This window comes from Vombatus ursinus, unplaced genomic scaffold (genome assembly GCF_900497805.2).
Source record: "Vombatus ursinus unplaced genomic scaffold, bare-nosed wombat genome assembly UNPS02008961.1, whole genome shotgun sequence".
Taxonomy (NCBI): Eukaryota; Metazoa; Chordata; class Mammalia; order Diprotodontia; family Vombatidae; genus Vombatus; species Vombatus ursinus.
In genome coordinates, this window is record NW_020948739.1 from 5,265,935 (window position 1) to 5,283,291 (window position 17,357).

Genomic DNA, 17,357 nt, shown 5'->3' on the forward strand with positions numbered 1-17,357 from the left:
CACAGATCACCACCTGAAAGAGATCCCAGGAGGAAAACTTACGGGAATATGATAGGCAAGTTTCAAAGCTCCCAGGTTAAGGGGAAAATGGAAGCAACAAGAAAAAAAAAAACAATTTAAATATCGTGGAGCAACAATAAGGATTACATAAGACCTAGCAGCTGCTATGTTGAATGACCATAGGTCTTGGAATACTTTATTTTGTAGAGCAAAACAATGAGGATTATGACCAAGAATAACTTACTCAGCTAAGTTAAGTATAATCCTGAATGAAAAAAAATGGACGTTTAATGAACTGAAAGGCTTTCAGACATATGTGACAAAAACAGCAGAACTTAAGGGAAAATTTGATATATAACATCCTGGAGAAATATAAAGTAAACATTGAGGACCAATTATAATGAATTCAATAAGGTCAAATCTTTTACTTCCTATATATGAAAATGCTGTCAGTTCTATTATGACTGTCATTTTTATTTGTTTGAAAGAGAGGCTTGGGCTGACCTGAGTATGATAGAGTGATTCTAAAAACAAAATAAAATTATGTAGAGAGAGATAAAAACTCTGGAGCAATTAGCTCATACAAATGAGGCAAAAAAGGAAAAATTGATACAGAAGAAGCTAGTATGGGGGAGGGCAGGTAGTGCTGAAACCTTGTTCTCATTGGGAATGAGTTAAAGGGTGAACAACATTTACATCTGGAAGGGTATAAAAGTCTTCTATATTCAGAAAGAAATAAGAGGGCAAGAGTGGAGGGAGAGGATAAGGGAAGGATTGTTGGAGGGGTGGGTAGGTTAAGGAATAAAAGGGCAAGCTAGCAGGTAAAAATAAAACAGGAGTGAAGAGGGATAGGAATAGTATTCATTAATTATCTCATCTTTGCAGATATTTTCTCCTACCTGGACCTTCTTGTCTTCTATAACCTTTTCCCTGTCCTCCCTCAAGTCTTACACAGAGGTGCCATGGAATATGCTAACTGCCTCCTTCTAGACTTCTTGTCATTAGGTATACACACATTCAGTTCATCCATTATCTCTTTTTCTTGCTACAGATCAACTTTCCTCCTTCCATACTCATAAGTCTCTCTGATCTAACACCACTTCTCTTACGTAGTTCTTCATTAGTAATAAGTTACAGATTATTCATGCCAACAGTGTTCATCTCCATCACTATTTGAATGGCACTCAACTTAACTTCTTAAGAGACTGAGCTATTTTATGACTTGCAGCCTTAGAACATTGCCAGAAGTTGTTTTTTTTTTAAACACAGAAATTAAAAAGATGCATCAAGTGAAATGTACAACACTTTAACATTAGAATCCAGAGGCTATGAAGAACTCTTTTTAAAGCTGCTTTGTATTAAGAGAAACTGCTTTTATCTGAATAACCCTTTACGTCATTTGTATACAACAGTGAATTTATGAGGTTTTGTGTCATCTGAGACCTGCTTGGGGATCATAACAAAGAAGAATAGAAAAAGTGGTAATGTTTCTGAAGTGTTCCCTCTTCTCCTATTTATGTAGTGTGGTCAACAATAGAAGCTTATGATTAAATGTATCAGTATGCTGTAGTTGCTTGCCTTAGGGTATCTGTTTTGTTGGGGTTTTTTAAATATTAGCATTTAAAAGTTTGGGCACATAATGCATCCATAGAAATAAATGAAAGTAGTTTTGTTGAAGAGCAGGAATACATGTGTGAAGATGTTGTGATCTAATAATCAACATTAATGATTTTATCTTGTTTCATCTTAAAACTCAATAGTAGGTTTTTCCCCCTTATCGTTTACTTTTAATTGTATTCATCCTTTTGCTATCAAGAAAATATTTAGCTGTAGACCCAGAGTTCTTATATTGAGCAGTTTAGTAAAGCCCCTGGACCTCTTCTCAGGAAAAAAAAAAAGTTTTTAAATGCATTGAACAAAATACAAAGGATGATAAAGGGGAAAAAATTATATTGAAATAAAGGTGGCAACTTTTTCCCCTCCCCCCTCAAATCCTTCTATAATCTCTTTCAAGTTCATGAACCCCAAGTTAAGAATTGCTGCACTGAACAAGACTAGCTATGTCTTAAGCTGACCATAAATGAAACTTTTTGAGAATTAATCATTAAATGATGATACCAGCAAAAAACTTAAGTAAACATTTTCCAGTGTGTGGGAATGATTGGATTATTTGATCTTTAAGTGACCTTCCTGCTCTAAGTTTATGATCCTGTGCCTCTGTCACTTGTTATCTGATTCTGTCAAACCCTAAAACATGACTCCATATGTTTATTTCTCATTTCCTTCTTTTATATGATACTTTTAGAACAGTGGACTAGGTTGCTGTCTCCATTCTGAATATTGATACCTATTTCATTATAACAAATTAATAACGAATTATTTTGTGTCCCTTTTACATTTTTGTTGTAAAAAAATGTAGAAGCACTTTTGTTGGACTCATCTCTAGATGTTCTTTTTTTTTTTTTTTTTTTTTTTTTTGGCAATTGAGGTTAAGTGACTTGCCCAGGGTTACACGAGGGCAGATTTGAACTCAGGTCCTCCTGACTTCAGGGCTGGTGCTCTATCCACTGCGCCACCTAGCTGCCCCTTCTATATGTTCTTGTAGTGTCATTTTGCAAATAAAATCAGAGTTTACTAGATCACTTAAATTATATACAACTGGGAAACAGCGTGGCAGGACAGTTGAAAAATATGAAGAACTTGAGAGTTGGATATAACCTTCTTTTACAGATAAGGAAAAGTACTTAGTGACTGCTCAAGATAATAAAGATATTAAGACTTTAGCTACTTTAGGTAGGTGCTTCCAGTTGAATTTTATAATCAAATAAAACAACTTCCTGTGCCTATTTTGCCTATTGATATTTGTCTTACTTTTTCAGACTTAGGTAATTGGAAAGGAGACAGATTTGTACAAGTATAAGGAAGAACTTGATAATAATTAAAGTGATTCCAAAATGTAAAAGATTGCCTTACGAAAAAGTTTTTTAAGCTAAGAGCTATTTGAAGAAGGGTATGAACCTACATTGTTTACAAATTCTAACTCTATTTTATTCTTCACAGCTTGGAAAAGAGATTTTTGGTCTCTTCTGGTGTAATAATTTTTTTTTTCGTTTATGGACACCTAATTTGGAAATATTTTAGATATTAAGTTGTTTTCAAGGTAGCAGCATCAACAGATATTTATTGAGGAATTATGGTGTGTAGTATAGTACATTGGGCATTTTTCTAATTATTCATTTTTAACATTGTTTTTTTAAAAATTTTTGAGTTCCGAATATTCTCCCTGCCTCCTCCTTCTTCCCCTTTTCCCCATTAAGAAGGCAAGCAATATGCTATCATTTATACATGTGAAGCCATGCAAAACATATTTCCATATTAGCGATGTTGCAAAAAGAAAAATAATAAGAAAAATAAAATGAAAAAATGTATACTTGAATATGCACTCAGAGTTCATCAGTTCTCTCTCACTAAAAGTAGATAGCATTTTTTATCATGAGTCCTTTGGAATTGTCTTGGATCATCTTATTGATTAGAGTAGCTAAGTCTTTCACATGTTACAGTGTTGCTGTTACTGTGTACAATGATATTCTGCTTTTGCTTCGCTTCACTCTACATAATTTCATATATGTCTTTCTGAGTTTTTCTGAAACCACATCCCTCATCATTTTTATAGTACAATAGTATTCCATCATAATCATTTACCATAACTTGTTCAACCATTCCCCAATTGGTGGGCAGCCTCTCAAATTCTAATCTTTGCCACTATGAAAAAAGCTGTTATAAATATTTTAGTACATTGGAATTTGAAACATGCAGATCAGATTTCCAAATTTAGAAATTTGTGACTGTGTCCCATATAAGTAGCTTGCTTCTTAGAAAACTCATTAGCTAACAGACTGAGAAGATACCTGAGTGCATATAATCCATCCTATACCTGTGCAAGAATCCCCACAAGATCAGTCCCTAAGAGGTTCTCTAACCTTTGATCAAAGATCTCCAATGAAGCAGACCCCCAAGAACTCCCAGGATAGCTCTTACTACTCCAGTCCTACTTGTAGTATACTGTGGTCCTACTGTATTTGCAGAATTTTCTATAGTCTTTTTACAAAAGGTATTAACAAACTAGAGCAGGTCCTGAAGTGTGTGATCCAGATGATGAGGGTACCCAAAATTGTGTCATATTTACCTCAATTCTAACCCATCAATCCTAGGTCTTGCCTCTGAAGCAAAAGACAATTCTAATCTCTTGCCTTGTGATGGCACTTTGCAGTCTTGAAAGTAGCTATCATGCGCCTTGTTCAAAATTGCTACTTAGGAAGGAAGGAATAAAAAAAAGCATTTTTTAAAACGCCTGATATGTACCAGGCACTGTGCTAAGTACTTTACAAATGTAGTCTCATTTGATCCTCCCAACAGCCCTGGGTAATATATGGTGTTATTATTGTTCCCATTTTATAATTGAGGAAACTGAGGCAAACAGAAAAAGTGACTTGCTAGGGGTCCCATAGATAGTAATAAAGTAAGTAGTAAACTTACCATCTATGATTTTGTTCAAGTCATTGATAAAAATTTTGAAGGGAACAGAATTTAGTAGAGATCCCAGAGCACACCAATGAAGATCTTCCAAGTTGACATTGAACTGTCAATTTCTACTCATTTGAGCTGGCTGTTGGACTGTTTCTGAATTGTTTTAACTGCCTATGCCTCTCTGTCTTGTCCTCTAGAGTAGCATGAGAGACTTTATGAACTCCTAAAAACTACATCTAGCTGGCTTTCTAATATGCTTCATATCCATCCACCATGGAAATCTTGGGACATCTTGCCTGCTCTCCTGCCATTGTGCCTACCCTCTCAACTGGAATAGCCCCATCCAGTCTAGAGACCATGCCTTCTTCCCAGAGTTAATTAATCCACTCTTATTAGAATTCTACCCTGCGGCTGGGCTTGATTGGTCAGTGGGTCAATACAAATATATCTAATGAACTACATTTAGTTAGCCCCAGATCACTTTTCACATCCATCTAACCTGGATATATTGTGGGATACCTTGCCATTCACTGTGCTTTAGCCCCTCATCTTTCTTTCTACCTCTTGCTCTGAAAATGGTAATCAAATTAATATTACCTTTGCTTCTGAAAAGGGCCTGATAATGGAATGCCTCTGCTAGTATTATGCTCACCATTCCTGTGATTCTTCAAACAAAAATCTCTCTATTTAGCCACTACTCCCCTCTATATCTTGCCTTCCCCTTTTAGAGTATAAGATTCTTAAAGGCAGAGAGCATCTCACTTTTTTCTTTATATTCCTAACATCTAGTACAGTGCCTAGCACATAGTAATGGATGCTTTTTCATTCATTCGTTCATCTATCTATCCATTCATCCATACATCCATCCATCCATTTAACCAGATGAACTATCTGCCAACCTAGCACCCTTGTCGAAAAGGATCACACAAGTCAATGACATACTCTTAGGCCTATCACTTTTCCACTATACCAAGGTGCTTTATGATATGCTTGAGATGAAGATGATGATATGTAGGTGGTGTGATTGTACAGTTATGATTAGAACTGATTCATCAGTCATACCCAAAGTATGCTGGTTAATAGAGATCAACTTGAATAGAAGTCTGTTTTAGTATCACAAAAGTTCTCTTCCCTTGTTTTTTTTCTGTTAGAAACTTTGATCAGTAACTTGATTGGGGGTATGGAGAGCATGTCTATCAAATTTGTAGGTGACATGGAACTGGGAGGGGTAAATGGAACATTGGATCAGATCTACAGATGGAAATTAATAATGATAAATGTGCATTTCTGCACTTGGACTTCAAAAAATCGACTATGCAAGTACAAGGTGGAAGAGACATAACTAAAAACTATTTCTATATAAAAGAGGTTTTAGTGAAATGCAAACTCAGTGTGAGTCAAAAGAGTGAATATGACTGTCAGGAAAGTTGCTTGATAAAGTGTGATAGAGTATGATAATAGAAATATGGTATCCAGAACAGTCTCACTTGTAGTATATTGTGGTCTAACTGTATTTGCAAAATTTTCTATAGTCTTTTTACAAAAGGTGTGAACAAACTGGAGCGGGTCCTGAAGAGTGTGATCCAGATGAGGGTACCCCCAAATTGTGTCATATTTACCTCAAAGCTACTGTGAACAAATTCTTTTTAAGCATAAATTACTCTAGAAATAAGAACTAAGGATAATATTAGCACACTATTATAATAATACTTGGTGCTTTACATAATCCTTTCTTTATATTAACATTATAAGATAGGTGGTCTGAGTATTATCCACATTTTAAAAGTGAAAAAAACTCAGAGAGCTTCACCAAAAATTGCACAGCACAAAAATGTTGGATAATTGAACCCTAATTCTTTTTTAATTGAATCCTAAACTCAAGACCAGTGCTATTTCTCCTCTATTAGACTAGATAACTAACTGCCTTCAAATCTTAGTGAAAACTTCACCTTCTAGAAGCCTTTCCCAACCCCTCTTAATTTTAGTAATTTTTCATTGTTATTAATGATGAGTTGCTTTCATTCATATCTCACTCTTCTTGATCCCATTTAGATTTTTGTTGGCCAAAAAACTGGAGTGGTTTGCCATTTCCTTCTCCAGCTCATTTTACAGATGAGGAAACTGAGGGAAAAATGTTAAGTGACTTGCCCGGGGTCACATAGCTAGAAAGTATCTGAGGGAGGCCACATTTGAACTCAGGAAGATGAGTCTTCCAGACCCTGCACTCTATCCACTGCACCACCTAGCTGCCCCTTCCTCTGTTGATTATTGCCCATTTATCCTGTATATAGTTTGCTTATACAGAATTGTTTATATGACGGCAGAAACTGTCTTCTGCCTTTCTTTGTATCCCCATCTTACAACAGTGCCTGGCACATAGCGGACACTAAATGAATGCTTATTGATTGAGTGATGGAGTACCTTCCCTAGTGTCATCTTTGAATGGAAATTTATTTACCCTTTTGTAAGCCCTTTTAATTTTGATGGGTTTAAGTGAAAATCTTTCTAAAAGATACTATTTATATCAGTACCTTCTTAAATTGATTGCTTTCAATACAGTTTTATTTTTGGATAACTCAGAAATATCATTATGAATATCAACTGTATTATGATGTAAAAAAGCAGTTTCTTCAGCTACTAATGCATGCTAGGTCTTTTGCCCCTGCCTGTTGTTTTGAGTTCTTGTGCCAGTTATTTATGTATTCAAGAAGAGTGACTAACTCTTTACTCTGACTGTTCATTCTCTTTTACCTAACTGTATACCCTTTAAACTCTCACAATTATCTTACTCACATACACAAAATTTTTTATTTATAAAATTATGACTTCCAGAAATATAATATATGGAATAATGTTCCACTTTTAGCTTCTAATTGACTATATCCTAGGGTTCTGAAGCATTTGCTTATTAATAATTTCAGATCATCATAAATTTTTCTAATTGCTGATTTTTTCTAATTGCTAATATTATTACCCTTTTATTTATGTCCAAATTGCCACACCTCTTTTACTAATCTTTCCAACATTACTTCCTTGAAGAAACCTGGAAAATGAGATGTCTTTTGTGTTAAAAGAACCACTTTTCCTTATCACTCCAGAACCCAGGTTTCTAGTAGAATCCATAATCATGGGAAATCAGATAGCCAGATGTTTCAGAAATATCTGTAAAATAAGAATGAACTATATCTGTTTGAGGGTCTTTTCTGTGAATATAATCCATGGTTTTGTGGCATTTCTTTCGCCTTCTCAAAGGTGTTTAAAAAATTTGTGTTTTGGTTGTGTTTATTTTTGGTTTACTTTCTGTTTCATAGTTCTGTCTCTCTCAGACAGTTGAAGTGTCTTTTTGGTCCCTTTATGTGATTTCATCTGTGCAGAGAACTCCTAATAAGGAAATCCCTTCGATTAAAAACAATAACAACAATAATAGCTCTCACTTATACAGTGCTTCAAGGTTTGCAAAACATTTCACATATGTTAACTCATTTGATACCGGTGACTGTTTTTATGGTCTTGATGAGATGCCTTGGGACACAAAGAGAGGTTCGGTAACTTGCCTAAGGTCACATAAGTCAGTAAGTGTCAGAGACCAGCCTTAAACCCAGCTTTATCTGTGTCTGAGACCATCCATTGTGCTGCACTGCTCTTCGTTACATTCAAAATTACTGTTTTTCAAATCACAGCTTAGTTAGTATTAAAACATTGTCTCATTGGTAGAGGTATTATTCACTGAAGTTTCCTAAACCAGTGCCAGATCTCAATCCTCCCCGCCATTCCCCCTCACCAAAAAAAAAAAGCAAAAACAAAACCACAACAAATAAGAGGTCTCCTAACATTTTCCTTGTGTGAGCTCTTCCTTAGTAAACAGTAATATTTTAGGAGTTTTGCTTTTTAATTTGATCAGCAATGCTATATAAATGTATACTATCCATAGTAGTAATTCACATACTGGAAATGAAAAAGAAAATTTGATGATTCTTCATGATTTGAAAAAAATCCAGCAACAAAAAAGAAAACCAGAATAAATTCATAATCACCTAACTCTCTGGAAAACTGTAGTTATATTAGATGAGATTTTGACCTGAGTTTGCTTAGCTGCTTAAGAAAGGATTTTTTTTTTTTTTAAAAGGACCCTAAGCATTAAGTATTAAGTGCCCTGCCTCTGCCACTGGTCATTTGTGATGTCAGGCAAACCAGCTTACCTCTTTGCTTTTTATCTTCTTTGTCTATAAAATAAATTTGATAATCCCAGTTTTCCTCACTAGAGTGTTGTGAGAACTAATAAATGATCACATCGCTTTAGGCAAATGTAAAATGCTATGTAAGTGCTAAAATACTATTTCTCAGCTCCCTTAAGACAGAAACTGACATATTAAGCTCTCAGTAAAATTTGACACCTTATGTTCACAATAAAATTTGACTTTTATTATTTATTGGTTCAGAAATTTTAAGTGTTGTACAAAGCAGCTTACTTCTCTGTCACATCAAGCCAGTGTGAGGTGCTACTGTTCTTAAAATTCAGCCTACATGTAGAAACCATTGATTTTCAGTTCAGTGTCCAATTTTTACAAGTTAGAGTTATCCTACACTTGGTAACATAGATTCAACAGAATTTTTGACAGTTTCTCTTCATGAGAAACAAATCTTGTAGCTTTTGAGGGAAAACCCTCTCTAAAATTTTAATCGAAATTAAGCTTTCTGGAAATTTCATTCTCAGATGCCAGTGTATCAAATGTTTTCAACCTATCTTCTTTGAACTTGCTACTCAATTGGTGTTTTACTAATTATTGAGAATTGCTTTTAGATGTAAAACCATTTAATTACCATTTGTATTTTCATGACTTATGTTCAACATAAAATATAATTTTTTAAAAAGTAAGGTTATCGTAACTTTTAGAAATTCTTCATGAGAAATAGTTTTGAGAACAATTGTATTAGAGCTGAATAAGCCAATGAAGTTTGCAATTTTAGCTCCCCTAGTTATGCAACAAAAAGTTTTTACTTCATAATTTTCACAGTTTTCAAATATTTTTTAAAATGCTTCACATAAAACCACCACTGCTTTACTTTAGTTTTTTCGTTGAATTTCAAATACTTTTTCTTCCACAATGTTACACTGAGGTTATCTTTCATTTACTGTGTTTATTTATATTAATCCCCTGTCCATGGATAGTTCTATTTATTGTGTTTATTTTTTCTCTTACCTTGCATTTTAAATCACAGCTACTATCTTTTGACAAGTATTTCTAACAATCAGTATATGACTTTTTGTAATTGACTATTGAAAGTATAGCTACTTCATATGCTATCACATGTGATTAATATGTTGGTTTACACTGCCTAATTTCTTTTTTTCTTCTACTTTAAAATTTTTGGTTATAAATTTTTGGTTGTGACTCTCTTGGTGGCAGGAGGGGAATGCTCTATTGGAGAACAAAAATGATGTAAAAAACAATAGATACCAGTATTTTAAAAAATAAAAATATACCTGCTAAATTGGATCAGAAGGATTATTTTTAAAAGACATCTTTTATATCAAATGGACTTTATAAGTGAATCTGATTTTAAAAAAACATGAGCATTCTAACAATTGCTTGTATTAAAAAGTAAAGGGAGTATTCGTTTATGTGATCCTTTGATGATTTATTCTTTAAGCTGTGAGTAATTCTTTTCATGCTGACAAATTGATAGGAAGCTCTACACTTGTGTGAGAGTAAAGCTAGAGCTTCCTGAATTTCATTTTGGGTGGTAGCTGAGCTCAAAACATGAGTGAGAGGCTTAAGCACTAGGCTTAGAAATAGTTAATCATTTTTACCACCCTTGCATTGAAATAGCCTGAGCAAAGGTAGTACCAACTAAAGCAGGCCACTTGTTTCTGTTGACTTAAGTACAAACAGTGGTGGAAGTGTTTAGCCCTTGGGGAGGTTCTGTGATTGAACAAGAACGCTGTAGTTATTTTGATAAGGCTGAGAGAGCAGTAGTGTGGCCAAGCTATGATCATCATCCCTGTGCTTTGAGGCAGGCCAAGGATGGAGGCCTCAAGTGTTTGGCTCTTCCTGATGAATAAAGATAAATTCAACTAGGAAAATAAACTCAGTATTTTGGTCAATTTGCAACAATTGGTGAAAGAATTAAACTGTATATTTTAGGACTTGGCATCAGGAGGTGTGGGAAAATAGTTGAGTGTCTCTGATTCTGGCTTGATCTGGCTGTAGATTTGGAAACAGAGCAGAAAATTAATGCATAAACGTATTTAACAATACCACACCGAATGTTGTGAATCCAAAATGAAAATTGAAACTGCTTGAGGAAGGAAAGCAAAAATTCTTCTTGTGACAGCTTATGTTTTAAATTTGAGGCCATACTTTCTTGAAACCTTTTACTCAATATAACTAATAGTATTAAAAATTGAGCTCTCATTCATTTGAGATGTGACTACCCCACAGATTTCTGTTCTAAGGATTTTGTGTTGTTCTTATTACAGTAGGGAGGATTTAATTTATGCATGCTTGAGATTTGAGAAACTGCAAAGGAAGGCATGCTAACCACAGTATCTGTTCCTATTGTTTTCTATTGGACTTGACTTTTGCAACATTTATCTTGTTCTGGTATTAGTTTATGTTTTATTAGATGTTGTGTTGCTTTAAAAAAAAAAACTAACAAAAGAACCTACATTCTTTTTGTGGTTTCTAGATCTCTTAGGAATTTCAACTGTGGCAGAGTTAGAACTTCTTTTGGAGAAGCATTTACATGAAAATCTCTAGCAGAGAACTGTTTGTTCTGCTTAGTGTAGTTAGATCAATAGACTACTCCTGTTTCTTAAAACTGAGGTCTATAATCACAGGTCACAATAAATTATTGGAGAGTAATGTTTTTTGGTCTTCAAACATTCCCACACCAAACACTTTACAACTTTATGTATTACTTCTGTATATTTGCCAATTTAATATCCTGGGGGACTAAGAAAAATGAAGTTATTAAAAGGAGCTGTTGAAACACTTTGGCAATAGTAAAAACTTCCTAAAGAAGTTGAATGCATCTACTTCTTAGATTAATCTGAGGAGCATAGATTTTGAACTTGAAAAGACCTCAGAGGACATCTGGTCACAGTCATAGAATATGAGAGTTGGAAGGAACCTTAGTGGTCGTCTAGCCCCATCCTTACATTGTTTTCGTTTTATAGCTCAGTTCACTGGAGCCCAGAGAAGGGATGTCTCTTGTCCAAATCCATGTAGGCATATGACCTGCTGCCCTCAAACTCTAGCCCATGGGTCTACCACTCTCTGCTGCACTATGAGAGAACTTATGAGAACGGAATGGGTAATGGATAATGATGGTTCCAGTACAGTATAATTTATTGATTGAGTTCCCCAGGATATTTTGAAATCTGTATTTGTAGAATAGAAATTTTCCTTCTGCCAGTCTATGAAAGACATTGGGCTATTGATGAATAGTTCTAGCCACCAATCATATGTTAGGTGCTAAATTGTTACAATCTGCAGTGTTATGTTTTAGTTTTTACCATTTCCTTGCATAATTTACATTGATAACTAAGTCTGTGCTACCTAATAATAACCACTCTGTAATTTTTGGTGGTGATAATGAACTTATCCTGAAGTGCCATTGTAAATCCCTCCTTTTCTAGAAATAAATCCACATGATTTTTGATTCTTTTAAGTCTTCATTGTTTAATTAATTCTTTTGGATTTTGCTAGTGATGCTACTTTTGATTCTATTCTTCTGTCTTCGCTTCTTCTCAGGCACCATCCTGAAGTAAACCACTTTGAATTATGCTTAATAAAGCCAATTGTGTATACCTCTTATTGGGCAACTAGGTGAAATGTGGAGTGCCAGGTCTAGAGGCAGGCTGGAGTCCAAATCTGGCCTCAGACACTTACTAGCAGTGTGAACTTGAGCAAGTCACCTAACCCTGTTTGCCTCAGTTTCCTCATCTGTAAAATGAACTGGAGTGGGCAATGGCAAACCACTCCAGTATCTTTGAAACCCCAAATGGAGTCACAAAGAGTCAGACATGACTGAAAATGACTGAACGACAACAAAATACCTCTTATCAGCCTTTACTATTGTTCAGGAAAGAGATCTCTAATTATTTCTATAAGTGACCTGTTTGTCTTTTTCCTTTTTTTTTAAGTGTTGACAGGCTCGGGGTTTGTTAATATTGTAATGGTTTTTGTTAGGATACCTTCCAAATCTGTTATGATTTATTTTACATTTCTAAAAATGTACATTTGGATAGGTATAACATAAGTAGTAATTGCTTGAAATGTGTTCTCTCTACTCAGCTTTGATTTTGGGATGCCAGTAAGTTTCAATATCTTTCCTAAAAGAGACCAAGCTATTTATATGTATCACCATTATCATTATTCATCTCTATCTTGCCTCAGCATCCATTAAGAATTTTATTGTAGTTGCATCCAAGTGCCATTTTGATATCAGGGGAGAAAGATGTCACAAGATGAAAGAGCTATTTAATGTTTTCTGGGAAAGCTATATAGCTTTATGTCATCCATATACACCAAATGCTTAATAAGATGTTTTGGTTTAACTCCTTTTTAATTTTGAAGGCATTCTTTGTTCTATTTAGGAGAGCTCAATTGGGGAATGACTAAGCAAATTATAGTATATCAATGTAAAGAAATATTATTGTGCTATAAGAAATATGGGAAAATTTATATGAAATGATGAATGGCAAAGTGAACAGAACTTGCAGAACAATTTATACAATAACAATAACATTTTAAAGAAAAACAACATTGAAAGACTTAAAATCTGTGCTCAATATAATTACCAACAACAATTCTAGAGGACCAACGGTGAAACATGTTTCCCTACTTCTGAGAGAGAGGTGATGGATTCAGAGTGCAGAATGAGAAATACATTTTTAAATACAAACAATATAGGAATTAATTTTGCTTCACTATACATGTATATTAAAAGGTATACATTGAATTTATTCTAAATATAAAAGGAAAAGCAAGCTATATATTTTTCTCCCCTATTTTTATTTATTTAGTATTTTATTTTTCCTCAGTTACATGTAAAAACAATTTTAACATTCATTTTTAAAACTCTGAGTTTCAAAATCTCCCCGTTCCTCCCTCCCTAAACCCCTCATTGAGAAGGCAATTTGATATAGATTGTACATGTGTAATCATGTAAAACACTTCCATAATAGTCATGTTGTGAAAGATTAACTGTATTTCTCTCCCTCATATTCCTCCTTCTGTGTATCCTATTCTCTCTCTCTCATTTTACCCTGTCCCTCCTCAAAAGTGTTTTGCTTCTGACTACTGCTTTCCCCAGTCTGCCCTCCCTTCTATCATCCCCTGTTCTCTTATCCTCTTCTTCCCTACTTTCTTGTAGGGTAAGATAGATTTCTACATGCAGTTGAGTGTGTATGTTATTCCACAAGCTATGTATTATAAAGATTCATGGTTTCATGTGCAGTCCTCATTTTTCTGTTCTACTTTTTATATGAAAATGCTTATATTTTGGTTATTGTTTATTTAGTTCAGAATAAAAATAAGTGCTTTACCAATAATTCTCATAGCACTCATAGGTGTTTAAATTGTTTTGATTCTTATATGACCCTCTTGCTTTCCAGTTCTATAGGTAATATAGCGTTGCAGTCACTGTCTTTGACCCAACTATTGTTTTCTACACATATACACACACACACACTCACACACACACACACACACACACACACACTCCTGTGTTTGTGGAAATCTTAAAATGTTTTTATGCTTTCTGTCAATACTGTGAGAGAATACGTTCAATCATGATAATTAAAGCAGATAATCAGCTTTTTTGAATTTCTCTGTTTTGGTGTAATTGGTCTGCTAGTTGAATTCATGCCATCAGACTCAAAAAAGGCTATCCTGAATTCCAGTCCAAGTGTGCCTATCTCCTTTTCAAAATAACTTCAGATATTATTGCTGTTTTTGTCTTCTGTTTCATTATTGTGAATAATTTATAGAGTTTTCATTAAGTGAGGATTTTTGTATAACCTCAGAATCTTCAACTTTTCTATCTTCACATTATGGTCCCTCCAGGTTAATTTATTTTTACAATTAATCTAGGTTTAGAGATCGTTATTTTTAATAATGTCTCTGTGATGGCGGACATCATATCGTTGCTGACGGCACCATTGACAGAAGCCTATATAAAACCCTTTCCTATAACTGGTGGGATCTCTTTCTAGTCATGTCTTCAATCTGTTTCAAACTCTGTTGGTTTACCTGCTTACTTGTCAGTGCCATCCTCTGCTGATAGAGTATTAGTATTTCTGCTTTGTTCTGTTGTATCTTGTCTTTTTGGGACACCAGAATGCAAAGGAATATCCCATGATCCACTGTACTCCCTGTCAAGCTGACCACTACAATGGTTTCAGTTAGTGCCAATGCCATAGTATCTATTTCTTGCATTCATTGAAATGGGTTTATTATACTAGCTGGAATGTAAACCCAAACAGTAGTTTTAACAGAGCCCAATCAGACAGAATTTCAAAGTTCATTCACAGATAACAAAGCCATCTCTGCACACAAGTTTCCTGCTTACATCCCCTGGGTGTTATTTTTTTACTTTCTCATTCTCCCCAGATGGATTGAGCTTTGAGAGGGTTATTGTTATTATTATTATTATTATTATTATTATTATTATTATTATTAAATGTAATTTCAGCCAATGACTCACACCTCATCAAACATAGCAAATTTTTTTTTATTAGAACCTCTATGCAGAATGGACTTTTCTCAATTCTAGCTCATTTTCTTTTTTTCTCCTTACCCTTGGGTATAGGTGTTTAGTGAGCAGTGAAATAGCCAAAGTTTTGGCAGCAAATAGGAATGGGAAGAGGAAGAAAGGGGCATACTTTATCCCCAGATTGAACCAGACACTGAACAATGCAGAGTTGGCAGTATTTTAGGTTCTGGGTTAAAAGTATGAGTTTCTTATGCTATTGAAATTGTGAGAACATCAATGCTTTCAAAGTCTACTATGCCAAGTCCTAACAGCATTTTCCGAAAAACACTTCCTTAGGGAAGCTGTTACTATGCTGAACTTGGAGACCAGAGAAGAGGCGTCTGTTGTCACTTCAAGATGTGGTTTCTGGCCAATGACTAACGGTAATGATTCCTTATCAGAGAAGACTAGTTGCAAAGCAACTTTGAGTCTTTTAAAAAAATAACCATATTTGTTGTTGAAGCCTGATTGTGCCTAAAAGAGAAAGATCACAAATGGCAAAATAGGGTATGATAAGAGATCAGATTACGTAAGACTTGGAGGATTAAAACCGTTTTCAGACTTTTTGTTGGTTTGGATGAATGTTAGTTAAGAGTTTGGATACCTTTTTAATAAGGCCACAGACTCCAGAGCTAGAAGGGATGTTAGAAGTAGTCTAGTATAAGCCTCTCCTTTTGATACGGTGTTCTGACAGCAGTCTTCAAAAGGAGTGTGTTAGATCGATCGTTGCTTCTCACATTGTAGGCTAGGACTTCCAGGATTCCATTTGAGATCCCCAGGAGGCCAGCAGAACTGGAGCCTTCATGTTTCTAAACGTTTCAAGAGTAATAGTGAAGAATCTGGAGGATACAGTGGAGAAGTATACAAGGAGACTCTCTTCTTTTAGGACTTAATGTGATCCTGAGTAGTGTAGCTTGTGGGACATTTCCTTTTTTAACTTCAAAAAAAGTTAAATGTAAATCCTCATTAAAACTCATAAAATCATAAACTTAGAAATGGAAAGGGCTTTTGATACCATCTTGCTTTACTTTACTCTGAAGCAAATTGGTGATAACAGTAACTAGATTTCTTTAAAAATGGAGGAACAGGAAATTAAAGCAACCAACCTGTGTTGTGTCTAATATGTGCTGAAAGTAAAACCAGGATTTTAGAAATTCTTAAAAGTTAATGTAAAAATGAAAAAAAATTCAATTCAGTAATGTCATATTCCTAATTATGGCCTTATATTTTTCACCAGAGAATATAAAAGATGAAAGGATAGCAGTCCCTAATCTACAGATGCTAATTCACTTCCTGGTTTTTGGTGAGGACCATGACATACTGGAGACCCCGTGGGATAGCATAAAACTGAAGTTGGGAAATCACTGATATATAAAAGTCCATTGAGTTTGGGTTTCAGAACTTGTGAAGGCCTAGATGTGTTTAACCCCTGTCCCTGGGGACAGTTTTCACAGTGACCTCCAAGCCTCAATAATTTTCCAGGCTATCCTGAATTGGCTACACTCTTCTGCTTCCCCAGCCTCGAACTTTTGATGAATCATTTTAACTGCTAAATTCTGGATTATTCCCTTTATTTCCCTCTTTTTCTCCTATTCAAGTGCTGATAAATAGAACAAAAGGAAATTACATAGCTATGTGGATCGGCTACATTTCTAATTCATCTAATCTCTGCCATTAACGAACATCAACTGGTAGATCATTTCAGTTTGACTGTAATTCTATTCCTTCCTAATCAGTTCACTATCCCATTTACCACAATGGCTATTCCAAAAACAACCTTCCTGTCTGTCTTCTGGCCTCCTCCAGCAGCTCCTCCTCTTTTCCCCCTCAGCAAAGCACCTTCACTTCCTCCTCTTTTCCTCATCTCACATCACTCTGACATCATCCCCACTATCTCCTACTTCACCCCTGTCTCCCATGAAGAGGTGGCCTTCTTGCCATAGGTAACTAATACTGACTTCTTCCTTCTTCTCTAGCAATATCATCTCCACTCTTATATTCAGTCTATTCCTATGTACTGGCTCTTTTTCCTGTTGTCTTGAAAAATATCCATGTCTCTTCCATCCTTA

The 17,357-nt window shown here is 35.0% G+C and overlaps 1 protein-coding gene across 3 annotated transcripts in view; it reads left to right on the forward strand.

The window, feature by feature from the left end:
• The window catches only part of VPS13B (vacuolar protein sorting 13 homolog B), a 1,004,773-nt gene that overhangs the window by 525,848 nt on the left and 461,568 nt on the right, over nt 1–17,357 (forward strand). The gene's annotated exons all lie outside the window — the stretch shown is intronic.